We start from the raw sequence: 20,841 nt of genomic DNA, 5'->3' as shown, positions 1-20,841 counted from the left end.
GCTCAGCAAACGATTCACTATGCATTTTGTTCATTCCAGCACATTTACACAGTCATTGCCAGGCCCCCTGGATTCCTCACTGAGCCTTGTTCTTTACTTTTTATCTTGTTCTCATCCGATAGGTTAATAGAGTGAGGCTAACCATCTCTCAGACACAAAACCTTGACCAAATCTAGCCCAAAGTTAATAGGAAGTGAGGTAGGAGGTGTTTACTCTATTTAGTCTCAAAGGAGCATCCCTTTCTCTTTAAGCTCAGATGCTCTCTTTCAGCCTCTGAAGAAGTGTCATTTATAGGGACATAGCTTTGGAAACATGAAGCAAACTTATCTCTGATGTACATGGGGCAAGTCAAAGTGAGTCCAGCTGATGGTGATGGATAAGGGGGTGAAAGGCAGGCAGACTTCCATGATTCCAGATTCTCCAGGCTATTAATTAGGAGATGACCAGCAAAAAAAAAAAAGGTATGAGGGCAAGAGTACAACACTTCCCATGAAATAGCTTTATTTCATGAAGTGGAAAAATTACAAATGTTATTTTTAAAATCAGAACAGGAGTTCCCATCGTGGCGCAGTGGTTGACAAATTCAACTAGGAACCATGAGGTTGTGGGTTCGGTCCCTGGCCTCGATCAGTGGGTTAAGGATCCGGCATTGCCGTGAGCTGTGGTGTAGGTTGCAGACACAGTTCAGATCCCTCATTGCTGTGGCTCTGGTATAGACCGGTGCCTACAGCTGGGATTGGACCCCTCACCTGGGAACCTCCATATGCCGTGGGAGCGACCCTAGAAAAGGCAAAAAAAAAAAAAAAAAGACAGTAAATAAATAAAAAATAAAATCAGAACAAAATGTATACATGTTACAAAATGGCAAAAGATAAATAATATGAAAACATCATATTACGGGAAAATGCAATTACTACAGATAAAGAACAAGAAGTCCTTGGGGACATTTATGTGGCCATGCTCTGTTTAGACTGTTCATATCCAGGAGCAGGGCTATGAGAAGGAAGTTGACTATAAGAGCCCTCATGGTAACATCCGAGGGGACAAAAATGTCCTGTGTTATAATTGGGGGAGTGGTTACCTGAGTCTATGCTTTTGTGAAAATTCTTCAAATTAATGAATTTTATTGTATGTAAATGATACCTTAAAAAGTTGATTTTTTTTTTTTTTTTGAAAGAAAGGGAGGTGGGAGGGAAGATGGAAGGACAGACAAATCAAGTCAAGAAACGAATTGTGCCTCTCAGGGTAATGTAAATCTTTGAAGAAAAAGTAGAGCAATGGCAGCGCTGACCTCTGCATTTCTGCCACATCAGACTATACTGCATGTCCCAACACAATGGCGCTGGTGGAATGTTCTAAGAAGGCAAGAAATGTCTTCTATTCCTGGCTTGCACCCTCCCTGAAAGCTCCTTCTCCCCACTGAGTGTGAAGGCAGAAATAAACAGACTAATCCAGAGAGAAGAGAGAGCCCTTCCTCTAGCCAACCTAGAATGCGGGTGACTGGGGAGTGGGTCACCCCCAATTCCTTTCCAAGGGGCACATGGCAAATCAGTACCAACCAGGCTGGTGATAAAGCCCCCAGGCTGGTGGATCTGTGCCCTGAAGTCCTGCAAAGATGAACCTGGATAAGAAAAAGTAGGGCAGCATTTAAAAGTGAAATCACTGGTCTTTATCAGTCACAGGGAGGCCGAGGCCAAATCCGAGGGACCAGTGTGCACCACAGAGTTGGAAAGGCCTCTTCTGCTAAAAGGCACCAGGCCAACTTCAGCCAAAGCTGCGGACCTCCCAGAAAGGGCTCTGAGGCCCTGCCTAGAGGGAACAAAGCCGCAAAAGTAAAGCACAGGGCTGGTGCCTTGTTTCCAGGGAACAACAGGATGAGGTGGTTCCAGTGGGGGTTTCTTTTGCTTCCTGAACCTGTTTTCCCTTCTGCTGCGCCCCAAATCTGAGTAGCAGCCAGCCCCATGCCCGCGATCCCCTTCCCGCTCCAGCCTCCTCCCATCACCCCACTGTCCCAATGTGTCTGGTGCTCCTATCGGGTCCTGCTCCGTGGGGCATGGCCTTGTTGTCCTAATACTTGGGCATAAACTTCGTAAGGCTCCACCCACGTGATATGGTCTCGACCAATCAAAGAAACACACTCGGCCTCCGAGATTTCTTTCATTGTCTGAATTTCTAAGCACTGAGACCACACCTTTCTCTTCCACTTTCTTTAGGAGCTTGGTAGTTGACTTCCTGGGGCTGGGAAGGCCCTGGCCTGAGTTCCCAGACTTCAGCTCCCCTCTGGGCCTCTGACCTCCGAGGTAGCTCTCCCACCCCCTGCTTTCACGTGCCCGGTCTGCCCAGTGTGACCGGGCTGTGCCAGCGGGCATAGGTCTGCCTCTGACTAAATGTGCTTCAAGTTAAAGGCACTGTTTTATTTACTGGGATGCCTGGTTCCCCAAGGCTTGTAACCTCATCTTCCTTTCTAACGACCCCAGGACCTGGCCCAGACCTGGCCGCATCAATACCGACTGCTGATTGAGGATGATGTGATGATTTGGAACCCGGAAAAGCAGAGGGGGCTGGGCCCGGTGGCACTGACCGTTTGCAGCAGGTGGGGAGAAGCGAGTTCTCTCTTTGTCTTGGAGTTGTGACTGAGATTCTGAAGCTGAGAACAGTGGGGATGAAGAGCCCGTACTTTAGGAATGACACGTGTGGGTTCAAGGCCCCAGGCCAGTCCCTCCCTCTCACCCACGTGTGGCCCAGGAGCATGATGGGAGGAGAGGAGGTGAGGATTCCTTTAAAGCTGTGTTGGATGGTGTTCTTACCACAGCCGTCCCCCCATCTCTGCCTCATCATCCAGCTCAGCTATGCAAAGACTGAGACCCTGGACAAATCTCAACGTCCTCAGGTAGAATCACAAGGCCATAGTTGAGGTCTCTCTAGGATTAAAACAGATCGTTTTATAAACTGCTCAGCACAGTGCTTACATGTTCAATGTTAGCTGTTTTTGCAAAGTGGATCCCTTATCTTGGTATCATGGCCTTATCTTGGAGACAGTAAAACCAGTCTCAAGGAGAATAATTTTTTAAATTTTAATTTAAAAAATTTATTTATTTTTATTTTATTATTATTATTATTATTATTATTATTATTATTATTATTGCTTTTTAGGGCTACAGGTGCAGCATGTGGAAGTTCCCAGGCTAGGGGTCAAATTGGAGCTGCAATTTGGATACCACAGCCACAGCAACGTGGGATCTGAGCCCAGTCTGCGATCTACACCACAGCTCACTGCAATGCCAGATCCATAACCCACTGAGTGAGGCCAGGGATCAAACCCTTATCCTCACGGATACTAGTTGGTTTCATTTGTGCTGAGCCACCACAGGAACTCATAGGAGAGTAATCGAGAGCCTGGCTCTGTTGCCGGCTGCGTGAGTTGGAATCCAGGTTCTGCCATTTACTGGCTGTATGATCTTAGGCAAGAGACTCAACCCCTCTTACCTAGGTGGGCAAACACACACACACTCACGGGATGCTAAGGAATCTTCAGAGGGTGCTTTGGAGACAGAATTACAATCCAACTCATAACAAGTGTGGCATGTGTGAGACTCCTGGGGCATGAGTCCAGGAGTTGGTGGGGTGGCTGGAGAGGCACTAAGCAGCTGAGTGGGGCAGGGATTAGAAGTAAAGTTTTTCATTGGGTTGGCTTGTCCCATGAATGTTCTACATGTGTGTATTTCCCTCCCTGTGCCACCCTGGCGGCCCCCTCAACACCCTCAGAAAACATCCACCAGGTCCTCTGCCGCTCACTGCCCCTCCCACAGCCCACACTGGCCCCCTTCCCTCCTGACTAACAGACCCTGCTTTTTGTGAGAGAGCAGATCCATGCCCAGTTCAATGCGATGGCTCACGCGTCATCCAAACAATGGTGCTAACACTGTTGTCTACAGCCTCGGGCTTCTTAGAAGCTGGAAGCTGGACATAAACCCAGTTCCAGCCAACGATACTGAAGAGAAGAGCCTTACAGAACAAACATGAGTGTAGAAGCCTGTGCCGTAGGCCAGGAGAAAAGACAGAAGGAACCACGTACATGTATAGTTTTGTAAAGCCAGAGAAAACTCAGGTGGTAGTCAATTACTATAGGTAGGAACTTTATAATGTGGGAGCTAATAGCTCTATTATATTTTGTAATGATCAACCCGCACCTGGAGTTCTGTATTAGCATCTGAACCTCACATGAGAAGAGTGTATTCCCAAGTTTCAGTGTTCATTTTAAATAAATCTTTCCCCCCAAATTCATTAATTATGGAGACTCATGCAGCCGTCATTCCTAGACTGGAGAAAGAGCATTTTTCCTCCTCAGGGGGAAATCTTGGAGAAGAGGGAACCATGGGGTGGCGGGGGGGGGGGGTAGGGAACCCTGCCTCTCCTCTAAGGCAACCCAGGTTCCCCTCCCCCACTCCTGCAGGGTGTCCCCATTGCCAGCTGAGTATCACCAGCTGAGGTCACTAATGCAGAGGACAATCAGTTTAGGAGCGAGTCACCAGACCATCTCATGTTAATGGCTGGGGTATTTAATTATATTTGGGCTTCAAACCAGATAAAGGGAGACATCATAGCTGTCCAGGGAGAGAAATTACATTACTCTAGAAGATTACATATGTATGATATAGAACTATTACTACGCTGTAGTACAGTTAAGGTCAATTGGGAGGAGGTTATATAAAGATAAGTTCTTGTTCAAAAGAAGGTGTGCTTCCATCCAACAATTAACTCTAACAGTGCCGTAGCTTAGAGGCATCGTGTATCCCTGTGTATGAAATGGGGTTCCAGCGGAAGCCAGCTGACTACCTGTTGGCAGCACAGAAGGAATTGCACAGTGAGTGGGAAGGTCAACTGCATGACCTTGAAAGACCCTGTGATTTATGACTGGCTTAATATAGTGTCTATTGTTTTTCTCACAGAAATATGACTTTCCAATGCAAATATATATATTTGAACAATAATAGACTACTTCACAACTATTCCCAGACGAGTTGTTAGACATAATCTTATTCTTGTAGAGTGTAAATTTTTCGTCTAATTTGAGTGAAGTGAAAGCCTTTCAAGTGCAGATGAGAGAAGTTTCTCACAGAAAAGAAGGCTAGTCATAGTTAAGTGTATCATTCACTTGACATAATATGAATTTATTATCATGCCAGTTTGGTGTTTAAGGGTCATTGCCTTATATTCACAATTTGTCTTGAAAGTAGCCCAAATAATTTTTACTGAAAACTCGGCATCTACTTTATGAACCACGAATGCCCTTCTTAAATTATAAAGATATGATTAATGAGCTCCATGAGCCCTCTCCCTGAATTCTCAAGTACTACTGAGAAAACCGCAGTGTTATGGAGGAAAAATGAGTCTATCCAGAGAGTTGTTCTTGCATTTCTCGTGACAGATTACACTTGTAAGGCTGAGGTGGTGGTTCAGATGGGTTTTTAATTGAAATTAATAGGGAAGATAAGAATGTTGGATGGAAGAAACAGTCAATAATGAGATTTGTAGAAATAGCATAAACCCCCTACTTCATGCTTGAGCTGGATTGAAAACATTAACAATCAGCCTTGATGACTATTAAATCTCTGTACGTAGAATAAAGCAGATTAGGAAAAACAATGTGTCATTAATAATAGGAGATATAAATGGATGTAACTGAGCTTAGAAGGCAGCTATCAAAAAAAAAATCATAATTCTTTGGAGTTCCCATTGTGGCTCAGTGGAAAGGAATCTGACCAGTATCCATGACGGTGCAGGTTTGATTCCTGGCCTTCCTCAGTGAGTTAAGGATCCGGTGTTGCTGTGAGCTGTGGTGTAGGTCACAGATGCGGCTGAGATCCTGAGTTGCTGTGGCTGTGGTGTAGGCTGACAGCTGCAGTTCCAATTCGACCCCTCGCCTGGGAACCTCCACGTGCCATGGTGCAGCTCTAAAAACACACACACACACAATCATAATTCTAACTATGGATAGGTGAAGAGCTCCATCTTTTCATCTGCTTCCTGGATTAATCTAGTATTGAACAGAATGTGAGTGTTGGTACCCAGCTGTAATATTACCAAATTTGACTCTCCCGTGGGAGAGTATTTCTTCTAGCTTCTCCTAACCTATAAAAGTGTTACATAGAGAGATTTAGTGTTTATCATGCACTTGTTTTTTAGGGCTGTACCCAGAGCATATGGAAGTTTCTGGGCTAGGGGTGGATTCAGAGCTGCAGCTGCCATCCTACACCACAGCCACAGCCACAACAACACAAGATCTGAGCCATGTCTGTGAACTACACCACAGCTGGTAGCAAAGCTGGATCCTTAACCCACTGAGCAAGGCCAGGAATTGAACATGTGTCCTCATGGATACTAGTCGGGTCCATTACCACTGAGCCATGACGGGAACTCCCAAGAAAGCTTATTTTTAAAAATATGCATTTAAAAACAATTATATCCTCTCCCTCTTCTTTGTTCTTCTATCTGAATAACTCGTGTTCTTTCAGCTCTTTCTATGGCTTTGTTCCACGACCCACTTTATCCTTTTGCAAGTGTGATACAAAGGACTGAATGCAGTATTTTATTTTTGAGATAGTTGGCAGAGAGCAAGTCTTACATCTCTCTCATTCTGGAAATCACATTGATATCAACAATTTTTTTTTGCGCATTTGCAGTCATATCCAGTATTGATTTGTACTGAATAAAACTCTCTGAGTTAATGGACCTTAGCAATTTTTTTCTCTGCAACAGTTTTTCTCTGCAATTGAGTAATGCAACCTCATGCACATTGATGGCAGTGCTCTTCAAAGTCAAATGCCAGAGCAAGGAAAGCAGTGGGTCCGAAGAAGATGAGGATGGGAAGAAAGGCATGAAGGCCTTGAGAAAATTCAGATCGAAAATTAATTCTCATGTGAAGCTCAAGCTTGCCCCAGGGCCTGCATCTGTTCGTGCTGTTCCCTCCTCCTGGAATGCTGTTCCTGCAGACCTTAGCCTGGTTCTTTCCTTTATGTCACCCAGACCTCTGCTCTGACATGACCTTGTCATAGAGGTCTTCCGAGACCAACCCCCACCCCCCGGTCCCCCACCAAGGCCCCTCCTCAGTCTCTGGTCCTTTATCCTGAGGTTTAACTTCTTCCTGGCCATGATCAGTCTCTGAATCTACTTATTCATTCATTCATGTGACTCAGACACTAGAACTTGCCCTATGGAAGAGCTGGAACATTGGGGTTCAGATCTTGGATCCACTCCTAACTGCTGCTGAATGTCTCTCTCAGTTTCTTCATCTGTAAAGTGGTAAATGTTCACACAAATGAGTTGTGAGTTTGAGTGTGTTGATGCAACTGTAGAGCACTTTGCAGATGCCTGGCTCGTGGTCAGACCAACTGTTGTCTTATCCAGGGTTGTGTTTGCAGAAGTGTCCTTCAATGGATGCTTCAATATTTTAAAAATAAACAAATGTTGATTAAATGTTGAATAAATGTAATCATCACAATCAATCCTTATTGAGTACTACTCCTTGCCAGGCATTGTACTATGCAATAAACTTCAAAAAAGAAATTCTTCTCCCTGATTTACATCTGCAAAATCTGAGGCTTTGGTTAGCTAATGGTTCAAGGTCCCAAAGGTGGCACTTATCAAAGCCAGGGCACAAATCTAGGTTTCATGTGATGCAAAAAACATCTTAACCACTTTTCTATGCTGCTGCTTAATTGACTGCATTTTAGTAAAGACCACATGATGGCTGTCATTTTAATTCTTGAAAGAATGTAATTCACAAATACCGCCTTGATAAATCCAGTTAGTTGTTTATCACAAGCATTTTTCTAGTATGACATTTTAACATGATCTTTGAAGAAAGCAGGACAGAATGAATGGCCCTGGGGGTGAAGGGCAATTTCTTTGGGAGGACACGTCAGTCTGGTAGAGACCTTACTCTTAAACAGAACTCCCTGACTGGCATTGCTCCATTGACACCTGTCAGTTCTCCTTTCCACAGTTCTATCATAGCCAGGTTAATATTGTGTGAGTTGTGGTTACTCACATTTCATAGCAGTGAAGTAATTCGTTTCTCTGTAGAGACAACGAGTGAACCTGTATAGCTACTCTTTCTCTAGGACAAAGATCAAAATGTTAGCATCTCTGTTCTTGTGTAGTCTTTGTGGTAGCCCTCTTCCTGGTTCCTATCAAGTCAGAAAAGTTAAAACAAAGCCAGGCGGGGGGGAATGATGAAATGGCCCCGGGTTAAGATACCAGGGTAACAGCTAAGCCGCCATTTTCTGAGATGTGTCTTTTCTAAGCTTGGGTCATTCCAGGTTCTGTTGCCAGTTTGTAGAAGAGTCATTTGGTAGAGTTGAGGCAAGAAAAGGAGATTTGAGGTGCCTTTTCCCATTGCCAGGTGCAGGAAGCAAGTTCGAGCATCTTACAAGCCCAGAAAAGCCCACAACAGTGCTTGACCACCACTGGACACAACCCACAATCAGACCTTCACAGAAAGAGCCGTAATGACAGCCTGGGTGGCCTCTGTCATCAAGAGATCCCCTTAAAATCATAGCCTTCTGGAATGTGCTATCAGACCCTGTAAGAAATTGCATCTTGTGAGGAGCTGATATTTCCTTGAAAACAACCCATGATTCTCTACTATGATCAAAATGTCTTGGCCCTTCAGTCTTGGGTAGGAGTTGAGGGTTGACCCAGAGTTGAGACTGACCCAGTGCTTATTTTTGGAGGACTTATAGCAAATAAGAGTGAAGGATTTTAGCAGCCCTGCTCATGCATTTATTCCTGGTATATGATTATGATACAGTCTTACCATCACTGTTTATTGCAATATATTGACTCTGGGATCAGACGCTAATATGGTTGCTGTTAGTGTATGGCTTGAAACTGATTTTTAACTATAAAGCATGGTCTGTGAGAAGTGTCTTAATAGTTGATATTATTATTTTTATTTTGCCGCAGATCATTTGCCCACTCTAGGGGAACTCATTCCTGGTTTTGGCCAAATGGTAAGTGATTTCTCTCTCGGTAGAAACAAGAAGGGCCACAGGAGAACTTGGAGGGTTCCCTATTATTTAGAGGTGCAACCACTAATCAGAATCGCCCCCAAGGTGTATACACACACAAACACACACACACACACACACACACCCATACACACATACACACACCTAGGAGCACACACACACACATACACACGTGCACACACACTACCTAGGAGAACACACACGCACACACACCATATACATCTTTTAGTGAGTGTCTTTTTAAAAGCAAACAATCTGCTAGTAGTTGGTAAAATAAATATTGCTTATCTCTTTTGGTTATTTTAAGAGGTTCAGGTAAAACTAATAGATTTAATCAAGAAAACTGATAAGGGCGGTGTGGTCATTCAGTGTGGTCATTTTTTAAATGACCACAATTTTTTCTCTAATAGTATATTCTATTTATTTGTTAGAGTTGATTTACAATGTTGTGCCAATTTCTGCTGCACAGCATAGTGACCCAGGAATATATATATATTCTTTTTCTCATACTATCTTCCATCATGTTTTATCCCAAGAGACTAGATATAGTTCCCTGTGCTATACAGTAGGACTTTATTGCTTATCCCTTATAAATACAATAGTTTACATTGACTAACTCTAAGCTTCGAGTCCATCCCACTCTCTCCCCTCTCCCTCTTGGCAACCACGAATCTGTTCTCTATGTCTGTGAGTCTGTTTCTGTTTCCTATATTCTTTACTGAAGTGATTTCTGTCATTGGTCAGGCCAACATATCAAGTAAGTAAATGACAATGAATTTTGTCATCCAATATGATAAAACTAACACCAAGAAGGATACATTTTGCCTTGTGATAATATATAACAGCCACTTTATGGTTTTAAAGTAGTCAAATTAGGAAATACACTATTTGATTGATAATTAAAAATGTGTTATCATTCCTCGATTTTTTATTTTGCATGCTTTCCTTCAGGAAAAATATGAGGACTGGAATTCTAAGACGTTGAGCAGTTATTCCTGTATTTCACCCTAAGGAAGCATAACCGACTGTTACGTTGTCTTCACAATCATTCAGGAGCTATTTGGAGCAGTTTGGGATAAAAAGATTAGATGAGTTGAGTTCCCCTCTCTAGCTCCCGGGCAGGAAGATCTGTAAAAATGTAGCCACTTTCTCCTCAGAGGGCTTTAAATGAAATTACCTCCTTTAGGTCATGGTACTAAAGGTCAGGAGAAGGAAACTGGTCTGTTGGAAATGCCTCTTGTTTCACAATTTGAAAAGATAATACTTTCCTGTTTAAAGCTTGACATTTCATTCTCCTTTACATACCGAGAACCTGTTTCTCCTCCAGGAAAAATCCTGTGTATTTTGAAATCACTGGTCAGGAGTGCGTGGGCTGGAGAATGAAGGGGAGAGAAAAATAGAATTTAAAATATTGCAATGGGGAGTTCCTGTTGTGGCTCAGTGGTAACGAACCCAAGTAGTATTTGTGAGGATGCAGGTTCAGTCCCTGTTCTCGCTCAGTGGGTTAAGGATCTGGCGTTGATGTGAGCTGTGGTGTAGTCGCAGACATGGCTTGGATCCCGCATTGCTGTAGCTGTGATGCAGGCTGGCAGCTGCAGCTCCAATTTGACCCCTAGCCTGGGAACCTCCATATGCACAGTTGCAGCCCCGAAAAGCAAAATACACACACACACACACACTGCAATGGTAAATTAAATGAGGACCCCAGATGAGGAGGCACTGTTACACTGCCCTTGAGAGATACATTGAAATAACCTAGAAAATCACTTTAAAGGCCAACTGAGTCTGAGGCAGACGTTGGTTTTGTTGAGATATGGTTTTGTCACTGATATGCAGCTAGACATCAAAAGCTTCCAGAGATCCAGCGTTGCTGTGAGCTGTGGTGTAGGTTGCAGACGCGGCTCGGATCCCGCGTTGCTGTGGCTCTGGCATAGGCCGGTAGCTACAGCTCTGATTAGACCCCTTGCCTGGGAACCTCCATATGCCGAGGGAGTGGCCCAAAGAAATAGCAAAAAGACAAAAAAAAAAAAAAGCTTCCAGAAACAGTGAGTCCTTTTAAGCAGATTGGCACAAATCAACACAATAGAGTCCCTGCAGGGTTTTCTTAATGGCCCTCACCGCCTTTATCAATATGAGTAGAAAAGCAATTAGAATTTATTAATAAAGTCCTGGAGTTCCCACTGTGGCTCAACAGGTTAAGGATCCGATGTTTTCTCTGTGAGGTTGCGGATTTGATCCCTGGCCTCACTCAGTGGGTCATTGATCTGGCAGGTGTGGCTCAGAGCCGGTGTTGCTGTGGCTGTGGCATAGGCCTGCAGCTGCAGTTCTGATTCAATCCCTGGCCCAGGAACTTCCATATGCTGCAGGTGTAGCCAGAAAAAGAAAAATTTATTAATATTGCCTCAGCCTTAACTTTTCCCTAACTACCAGGTTTGCATTCTTATCCTTACTTTGAAAAGTCAACAGGGATTTATTCAGCCTTGAAAAAAATATTTGCAGCAACATAGATGGACCTAGAGAGTATCATACTTGAGCAAAGTTAAGTCAGAGAAAGACAAATATCACATGAGATCACTTCTATGTGGAATATAAAAAAAGATACAAATGAACTTATTTCCAAAAAAGAAACACACATGCTGAGATAGAAAACAAAATTTTATTTTTGTCTTTTTAGGGCCGAACTGCAGCATATGGAAATTCCCAGGCTAGGGGTCAAATCAGAGCTGTAGCCACTGGCCTACACCACAGGCACAGCAATGCCGTATCCTTAACCCACTGAGCGAGGCCAGGGATCAAACCTGCGTCCTCATAGATGCTAGTCAGATTTGTTTTCATGGAGCCATGAAGAGAACTCTGAAAACAAATTTATGGTAACTGAAGAAGAAGGGGAGGAGGTAAATTGGGAGTCTGGGATTAACACCTGCAGGCTACTATACATAACATAGATATACAACAAGGACCTACTGTAGAGCAGAGAGAAGTATACTCATTATCTTGTAATGACCTATAATGGAAAAAAACTGAAAAAAATGTATAACCGAGTTACTTTGCTGTACACCTGAAACTAACACAATATCTAAATTAACTAGACTTCAGTCTTACAAAAGGCATTAAGACTTTGGGGAGCAGTATGGCACATCACACTTGTGAGTTCACCATTCTGACGAATGATGATGCTTTAGAACCTTCAGGGTAAATGATGGTGGGGGTGGGTGTATGATCCTGGGAGTTGGGGTCCTCAGTACTGTTTTGTCACCGACATTGCCCGTGACCTGGAAGAGGGATTTATAGACCTTTAAAAATGGCTAATATGAACTCACATGTCCTTTAAGTCTGCTCCCCGCAGGGCAGAAGAGCAGGGAGGAGGCTAGGGTGTCCGAATCTGTGTCAGCCCGAGAGGCTGGGCATCTCAGCATCGCTGCCTGCCCCCTTCCTTCTTTTCCTCCTTCCTCCTGGTGCCTCTGCTGGGTGCCCAGGGCTCTGACTCATCTTCTCCATCCCTTCTCATGGGCATCCACTGGAATCTAAGGGCATGCCCTCCCCATCAGGCTGTGGCGCTAACTCCTAGCTGTACCTGGTGATCTGATGGGGGAAACATGGACTTTTGGAGGCCACAGCCTGATGCCCGCCCCATCAGGCTGTGGCCTGGATGAAGCCTCTCAGGAACTCTAACCTCCCTCTGCCTTTGGGTGACAGTGTAAGGATGGTCACAGCTCCTTGATGTAAGTCTGCTTCCCTGGAGTGATGTTTGGCATGTGGACAGTCGTGAGGATGCCTGGCTGGGGACCAGGATGGAGATGAGATGCAGGACATAACCCAAGGCTGCCAGACAAGGTCCTCATAGCACAATGCTGCAAGATCCCGGAGAGAGCTCAGCATGGGAGGTGACTGTGTGTTTTATAAGGGGATGAACACTGTCTATGCTGCCCACACTTCGAGTGCATCGCTGCCATCACATTCCTCCCTGGGTCCTGCCTTGGGACCCACTCTATCTGACATCCCTCTGTACCTGAAAATCTGCTGTCTTCCACTGTCAGACCTGTATACCTCCATCCTCTGAGCACCGAGAAAACAAGGGCCCCTCCAGTTACCAGGACCTAGAATTATACACAACGACAACACAGTACTCACCCCAGGCCCATGGGTGCCTCCTATCGCCCCGCACCCCACTGCCCTCCAGCCCAGCCGCTCAGGCTGCCAGCACGTCAGGGCTCCTCACGGCCCTGCTCCCCATGCCTGCCCTGTTCCTGCTTGATTTCTCCTTCTTCTGAGCACCTCCGCTCCCTTCCTGCTCTTCTGCAGAATGTGTTTCCATTATCCAGCCAGGCTCTGTCCTCTTCTCAGGATCCACACTCACCCTGGCCACGTCACCCCATCTCTGGTGACAACTCCCATCTGTGTCCCAGGTCTACCTGGGCCTCTTAGCTTGCCATAGAACAGTTACTTTCAACTTGGCTTGTCCAGTATGGAGTCAACACTCTTCCCCGCAGCTCTGTGGCTTTCCCAGGCCTTGGCCGGAGGCATCACTTCTTCCTCCTCTGCCTCAAGCCCCACTTAGCCACACCTCATTCCAAGTATTTCTGTCCTCTTGTGTCTCTTCTGCACCCTCCATCCATTTCCCCTGCCCGGCTCAGTCAGGCTGGCATCAGTCCTCTCCTGCATTATTATGGCAGCTTCCGAACTGGTTACCTTGTCAAAAACAACCCCCAGCCCCCACTTCATCAGGCGAGTGTCCATGACTGAGTGTCCTGCTTGGAAGATGGTAAGTTCTGTGGGGACAAGGACTATCCCTGCTCTGACCCTGGAGGAGCTCCAGTTTTTTTTTTTTTTTTTTTTTTGGTTTTTTTTTTTTTTTGTCTTTTGTCTTTTTTTGTTGTTGTTTTGTTGTTGTTGTTGTTGCTATTTCTTGGGCCGCTCCCGCGGCACATGGAGGTTCCCAGGCTAGGGGTTGAATCGGAGCTGTAGCCACCGGCCTACGCCACAGCCACAGCAATGCGGGATCCGAGCCGCGTCTGCAACCTACACCACAGCTCACGGCAACGCCGGATCGTTAACCCACTGAGCAAGGGCAGGGACCGAACCTGCAACCTCATGGTTCCTAGTCGGATTCGTTAACCACTGCGCCACGACGGGAACTCCAGGAGCTCCAGTTTTTATCAGTGTCTGTGCCAAGACTGGACATGCAGTGTCCAGAGTAAGACTGTGGTCTCTGGAGCTGTATCTGGGCACGAGGATGAGCTCATGGCTGTGAGACTCTGGACAAGCCCCTTTACATGCTTCGCCTCTGTTTCCACATCTATGTAGTGGGGATAATTCTGAGCTTTACTTCTTGCGCTTGTTTTAATATGTGCAATGGGCATAGATTAGTATCTGCCAATCTGATCAGCACGAAGTAAATGCTAGTATATAGCTGAAACTTTTAACATTTATTTTTGTGAATGAATGAATCATCCCTAATTTAACTTTAGCTCATCTTGTATTGTTCCCTACTATTTGGGGTCGGTTAGTCCCTGGTCAATTCCAAGTTCAGTGAGTCTGGAGACCAGGGGCCTTCCCCGCTCCTCAGCGCCCAGGGGAGGGCTGAGCACACACTGGTCATTCAGTAAATGTTTCCTGATGGGTTCCATGCTCTGGAGAAGTGACGTGATCCCCTAACAGAGGCCCACAGTGTGCTGGGAGTCTGTCTTCATGGGTCTCTTGTGCTTTGCGTGTCTTACAAGCAGAGACACTGGCAGCCGTTGTTCTAGATTCCCTTTTTGAGGATGTTTGTAGAGTGAACAGCCTGAGAAAATAGGGATGGTGGCCCCCTTGGAGCCAAGAGCAGGTTTGTTTGCTGTCCCATGTCATAAAGATAACATCTCTCCAGGGTAAGAGTTGGGTTGAGCTTCCTTATGGCCCCTTAGGAGAGGCAGGGGCTTTTAAGCTCAGAGTTTTTCAGCTGCAATGCAAACACGCTGAGTTCTCAGCATCCTCATGTGACCTTCTACCTCCCCCCGGGAGACCAGGGGCTGGCTATTGCTGTGCCTCGGGCAACAAGCTCCTTGGTCCCTGACCTGGGAGGCTCATGTTCTCTGGCAGCACCCATGGCACTGTGGCTGGCTCACTTCTTAGCTTGGCAGCGGCATAAACCCTCAGACCCTTCACCAGGCTTGACGTGATGCTGGACAGAAAAGCACACAATTGCTGGGTTCCCTATTGATCCGACTCCACTTAGAGGCATGGAGAACTCAGTAAACTGGATGCCCAGTTTTCAATTCTGCAGTTCTGGTTTCTCATGCTGCCTTTCACTATGACTGCCAGGGAATATGGCTTCACTGCACAACACCCAGGGAGGAGGTCAAATGATTTTGCTTTGAGATTGTCCCTTGAACATAAGGAATGGACTTGAACATGCATGCAGAATACTTTTATCCCGCTCCACATCTTGGTGAATTGGTGTGGTTGTACATTTGCTGGGGGCAGAGTCCAGGGAAGCTGGCTGCTTTAAAAAAGAAAGTGCTTGTGTTGTACTTAAAGCTGATGTGGCCAAGATAGGAAAAGCCTCCCATCTGGGGTGCAGGGCAGAGCTGAAGGAACTGGAGGCATGAACCTGGAAATGTAGGCGTTCTCATCAAATGTCCTAAGACCAGTCGAGCTGTGCAAACTGTGAGATTTGGCTCCAGGGCGTGGAACTTAGTCCCAAGGCTGTCAGCACCAAGAAAACCGTTTTCAACTCAGTCTAAGGAAGGGTCTCATGTTAAAATGGGGGGAGGGGGTCCTAAAGGGATGATGTTCTTTTCATCACAGGAAGGATTTCAATAGGGGCAAAATGACATCACCCGACAGGTGGTTGCACTGGATAAATACTAAGAGTTGAAGAAGCTTAACTCAAAATGAATATTTATGTTAATTCAGGTTGATACCTGTATTTCTGCCCATGTAATTAGTCCACTTTACCCTATGCTTTGATGAACAGAAGAGGCTTTTCCTGTGTGTGCTTAATCCACGGACAGATGGTGTTGTTGACAATAGCACAATTTGTCCCTGACACTGTTTCTACATGTTCTAACCGTGTAGCCGCACTGTGTGCTGTGACATCCAAACAAAAGGCTCTCATGGGTCCATCGATTCTCCAGTGACAGTAACAGTCCCTAACCATGGACAATGACGGATGTTAGAAAATACTGACCAGTTTCTGTGTGTCTGGGAGCTTCCAAGCACTTTCCAGGTGGTGCTTCATTTCATTCTCAGAATAATCCTATGCAGGCCGTCCTGTAGGGGCCCATTTTACAGTTAAGGAAACTGAGAGTTTATGTCTTAGTCACATAGCTGAAGTACCAGAGGGAAATTTGGATCCTGGGCAGTCTGAGTTCGAAGCCAATGCTCTTATCAAAGACATATTTAAAAAAAGCAGAATCAGGAGTTCCCCTGTGGCCCCACAGAAATGAATCCGACTAGGAACCATGAGGTTGTGGGTTCAATGCCTGGCATTGCTCAGCAGGTCAAGGATCTGTCATTGCCATGAGCTGTGGTGTAGATTGCAGACACAGCTTGGATCTGGCATGACTGTGGCTGTGGTGTAGGCTGGAGGCTACAGCTCTGATTAGACCCCTAACCTGGGAACCTCCATATGCCACAGGTGCGGCCCTAAAAAGACAAAAAAAAAAAATTAATAAAAACAGAATTAGAGGTAAAGAAAGAAATATCTAGCAAGTTGTTAAGAAGACATGAAACACAGTCAATTTCCGAAGGTGTTAAAAGATTCAAGTGTTTTTCCTTGGGTACCAAAATAACCCAAGTGGTATCTGTTCATTTCTGTAAATTGTGATGCCAAGACTTCATCTTTGCAGGTTATTTTAAAAGATGAGGTATTTCACAAGGACCATAGGGGAACTTTTTTTTTAAAGAAAATCTTGTGTTTTGCTGACACTTTTTGAACTTGGCTGCTCGCCGGGGAAACAACCAAGTTTAAAAAGCTGAAGAGTTCAGCTTACCGGTTACAGTTAAAAACTTGTACACTTTATGCCTGAGGAATATTTTTTCATGCTTCAGGTTTTCCATCATCTGATAGGATGATGCTACATTTATGAAATATTTTAGGATCCTTCAAAGCTGGATGTGTTGCCACTCTTTTTCCAGATGGAAGATTCCAGGGTCAAGGCTGATGGATTTCAGAGGTGATACCATTTCCCCTCAGGCTCAGCGAGAGGATGGTTAATTCTTGGAGAGTCAACTTGTGACAAGTGGATGATGAAGACTTGTTAAAAGTGGATGTTTACAAAAATTTGACAGTGCTGCTTTTCCAATGCGAAAAAGCCATTAAAGAAAGTGGGCTTGAGAAGGGACACCATTTTCCATAAATTTCCCATCTTCAAAATTGTTGAAAAACTATTAGATCCAGCTGGTTTCTACCTGGGATTGGCCAACTGGGGCCTGAGGTTAAATATTTTAGGATTTTCTGGTCTTGGACAGTCTTTGTTGTAACTATTTAACTCTACGGGGTGGCGTGATGGCAGCCAGGCAAGACATAAAGAAACAAGAATGTCATGTCATGATAAAACGTTATCAATTAACAACAAATTTTCTTTGGCCGAGCCCACAGCTTATGAAGTTCTGAGCCAGCAGACAAATCGGTGCCACAGCAGCGACCCGAGCTCCTGCAGGAAACTCCTGAAGTTTTATTTTATTTTATTTTATTTTTATTTTTTTGTCTTTTTGCCTTTTCTAGGGCTGCTCCCATGGCATATGGAGGTTTCCAGCCTAAGGGTCCAATCAGAGCTGTAGCTGCCTGCCTACACCACAGCAACTTGGGACCCAAGCCGCATTTGCGACCTACACCACAGCTCACGACAACATCAGATCCTTAACCCACTGAGCAGGGCCAGAGATCGAACCCACAACCTCATGGTTCCTAGTCCGATTCATTAACCACTGAGCCATGATGGGAACTCCATCCTGAGGCTGAATTTTATGTAATTTCCAGGGTCACAACTATTATTCTCTTCTTTGCTTTTTTCCAACCACTTAAACATATAAACTTATCCTCAGCACACAAGCCATACAAAAGCAGGCAGAGGGCTGGGTATGATCTCGGGGCTTAGCCTGACTTCAGTCTGGCCTGTAGAAGGGCACAGCCCTTGAGAGCCAGCAGGCGAAGTTGGTGAGACTGCTCTTGGCATAGTTGCTTCTCTTTTTTCTGCATCCCCTCCCCACTCCCGCACCACCCAGGATTACTTGGTCCTGGGCAGGAGAGTTTCATTTCGGCAGCGTGCATCAGCTACCCATGAAGGATGCACTGGTTGCAAGTGGCATTGCCTTTTCTTTAACTCTGCTGTTGTCTTCATAGGATGTGATTCAAGGATTCTCAAGCCTAGCTCCACCTATAGGGGTTTGATAGCAGAACCAAATGTTCTATCTTTCCATCTGCTCACAGGTGCTGCTCACTCTTCATAGATGTTCCATCACTTCTTGGAAGACTGCATTTCCTAACCTCCCTGGCAGGTAGGTAAAAAACTTGTAACTGGTTTTGCCCAATGGAATGTAGACAAAAACAAGCATGTCTTACGCAGGCCTGATGCCCATGCTATCCAGATAGCTTTCATATTCTCTCCTTCCCTCTCCCAACCACCCAGGTAAAAGCAAAGATGGCAGAAACGCTGGAGCCCCGCAGTGGGGGGGGGGGGTGTGTCACAGAATAGAGAGAGCGCCACCCAGAGGAACTTCCTGAACCACACTGGATGTTGATGCAGCAAGAAATAAACTCGTACTGTTTTGAACTACTGAGATTTCAGGGTTGTCTGTTAGAGCAGCTATCACGAATTATCCTCATATAATTTGGCACTCCTTTCCAAGGATTTTATTTAACTTCCTCTCCTTGCCTTTGATAGGGTTTATTGGCAATCTCTTACCTCGCGACAATTGCAAATTTGTGGCTCATAAAACATAACAGAAAGGAAAATGATTATAAAAGTTCACAAAACCCAGAAATCACATCTGTAGACATTTATCTCAGAAAAACGAAAATTTATATCCAGACAAGAACATTTTAGGATTGTTCATAAGTAGCTTTATTTGTAATAGCCTCAAACTGGGGACAACCAAAATGCCCTTCAAGAAATGAATGGTTACAATTCAATATCTTAAAAAAAAAAAAAAAAAAGAATGGTTAGGAGTTCCACCATGGTGCAATGGCTTAAGAATCCTACTGCATCTGTTCAGGTTGATTCAAAGGTTTGTGTACAATCAGTGCAGTGGGTTAAGGATCCGGCGTTGCCACAGCTGTGGTGTAGGTCACAGCCATTGCTCAGATTTAGTCCCTGGCCTTGGAACTTCCATATGCCACGGTGTGGCCATAAAAAAAGAAAAAAAGGCAATTAAATAGTATCAGATCCAGAAGGTCTCCATAGCCAGACTTTTTTTTTTTTTTTTTTTGTCGTCTTTTTAGGGCCGAACTCGTGGCATATGGAAGTTCCCAGGCTAGGGGTTGAATTGCAGCTGCAGCTGCCTGCCTGTACCACAACCACAGCAATGCAGGATCCAAACCGTGTCTGTGACCTACATCACAGTGCATGGCAACACCAGATCTTTAACCCACTGAGCAAGGCCAGGGATCAAACTTGCATCCTAATGGATACTAGTCCGAATTCATTACTGCTGAGCAGCAATAGGAACTCCCAGACATTTCAAAACAAAACCAGAAGAAATTGCTATTCCAGTCTAACAAAGTTTGCTGATTATGACCCAGATTTCCTCATGTGACGTGTAAATTCTGAGTTTTCTTTCTTGTCATGTAATTGCATTTGCTTCACCTTTTTTAATTGTATCTTATATGCAGCAGGAGAATATATACATTTTTCCACATATTTAAACAGAAAGATTCTGAGATAGCAAAACAATTTCTTTTTTTTTTTTTTTCTTTTAACTTCAGAGGAATGCACTTGAGAATAGAAAATGGGCTGCAGGAACCACAGCCTTGTGGACATCTGAGGAATGCTCCCTTCTGGCCTGCTTGACTCTTGAGCCTGGGTTTGGGTTTTGTAAGTGCAGCTGGAACATGGTGTTAGGCATTAGCTGCTTCATGCTGGGCTCCAGCTGTCAGTTGGGGCCCCATGGGGTGTGGAGGGAGCTACATGGACATGTGGTGCAGAGCCCACAGGGTGAGTGGTGCTGATTTTGATCATTTGCCTCGTGCAGCTATGCTGCCTGCGTTACAAAGCTGAGGGTGAACATGGGTGGTAGCTGGGAAATGATGGGCTTTATCTATAAGAGAGAGTAGATGAAGAAAACAACTCAGCAGTAAAATCCACACTCCTAACCAGGGCACTCTGCCCACTCCCTCTGTGTTCAAACAAATCACCTGCCAGACTTCCCGCTCAACCTGTCTTGGGCACGCTGATCTGCTTGCTGTTTTCCCAACATATCCAACTTGGATCTGCCACAGGACCTTTGCACTTTCTATTCTCCCTGAAACACTCTTCCATGGGACCTTCATGGAGTAAATTTCCCAACTCTAAAGAGGCACCTTCTCCAATTACTGCTTTCCTCCGAGGCTATCCTCTGAATATGATAAGCTTACTCAAAGTGGCTCCATTACCGCCATCCTCTGACTTTTTTTTTTTTTTTTTTTTTTTTTTGCTTTTTAAGGCTGCATTGGTGGCTAGGGGTCGAATCAGAGCTGCAGCCACTGGCCTACACCACAGCCACAGAAATGCCAGATCCGAGCCTCATCTGTGACCTACACTACAGCTCACAGCAGTGCTGGATCCCTGACCCACTGATCGAGGCTGGGGATCAAACCCACATCCTTAGGGATACTAGTCGGGTTTGTTTC

The 20,841-nt window shown here is 45.1% G+C and overlaps 1 long non-coding RNA gene across 2 annotated transcripts; it reads left to right on the top strand.

The window, feature by feature from the left end:
• On the top strand, nucleotides 825–20,596 carry LOC110260292. Of its 2 annotated transcripts, none has more exons than XR_002343317.1 (4): nucleotides 825–2,593; nucleotides 8,968–9,014; nucleotides 18,445–18,512; nucleotides 19,939–20,596. It is a non-coding gene; the product is annotated as an uncharacterized LOC110260292 (long non-coding RNA). The 2 variants fall into 2 exon arrangements; XR_002343318.1 differs by lacking the exon at nucleotides 19,939–20,596 and adding an exon at nucleotides 18,644–19,221.

Source organism: Sus scrofa, chromosome 4 (assembly GCF_000003025.6).
Source record: "Sus scrofa isolate TJ Tabasco breed Duroc chromosome 4, Sscrofa11.1, whole genome shotgun sequence".
Classification (NCBI taxonomy): Eukaryota; Metazoa; Chordata; class Mammalia; order Artiodactyla; family Suidae; genus Sus; species Sus scrofa.
Note: the sequence above shows the minus strand (reverse complement) of the source record. Positions and strands in the feature narration are given on the sequence as shown.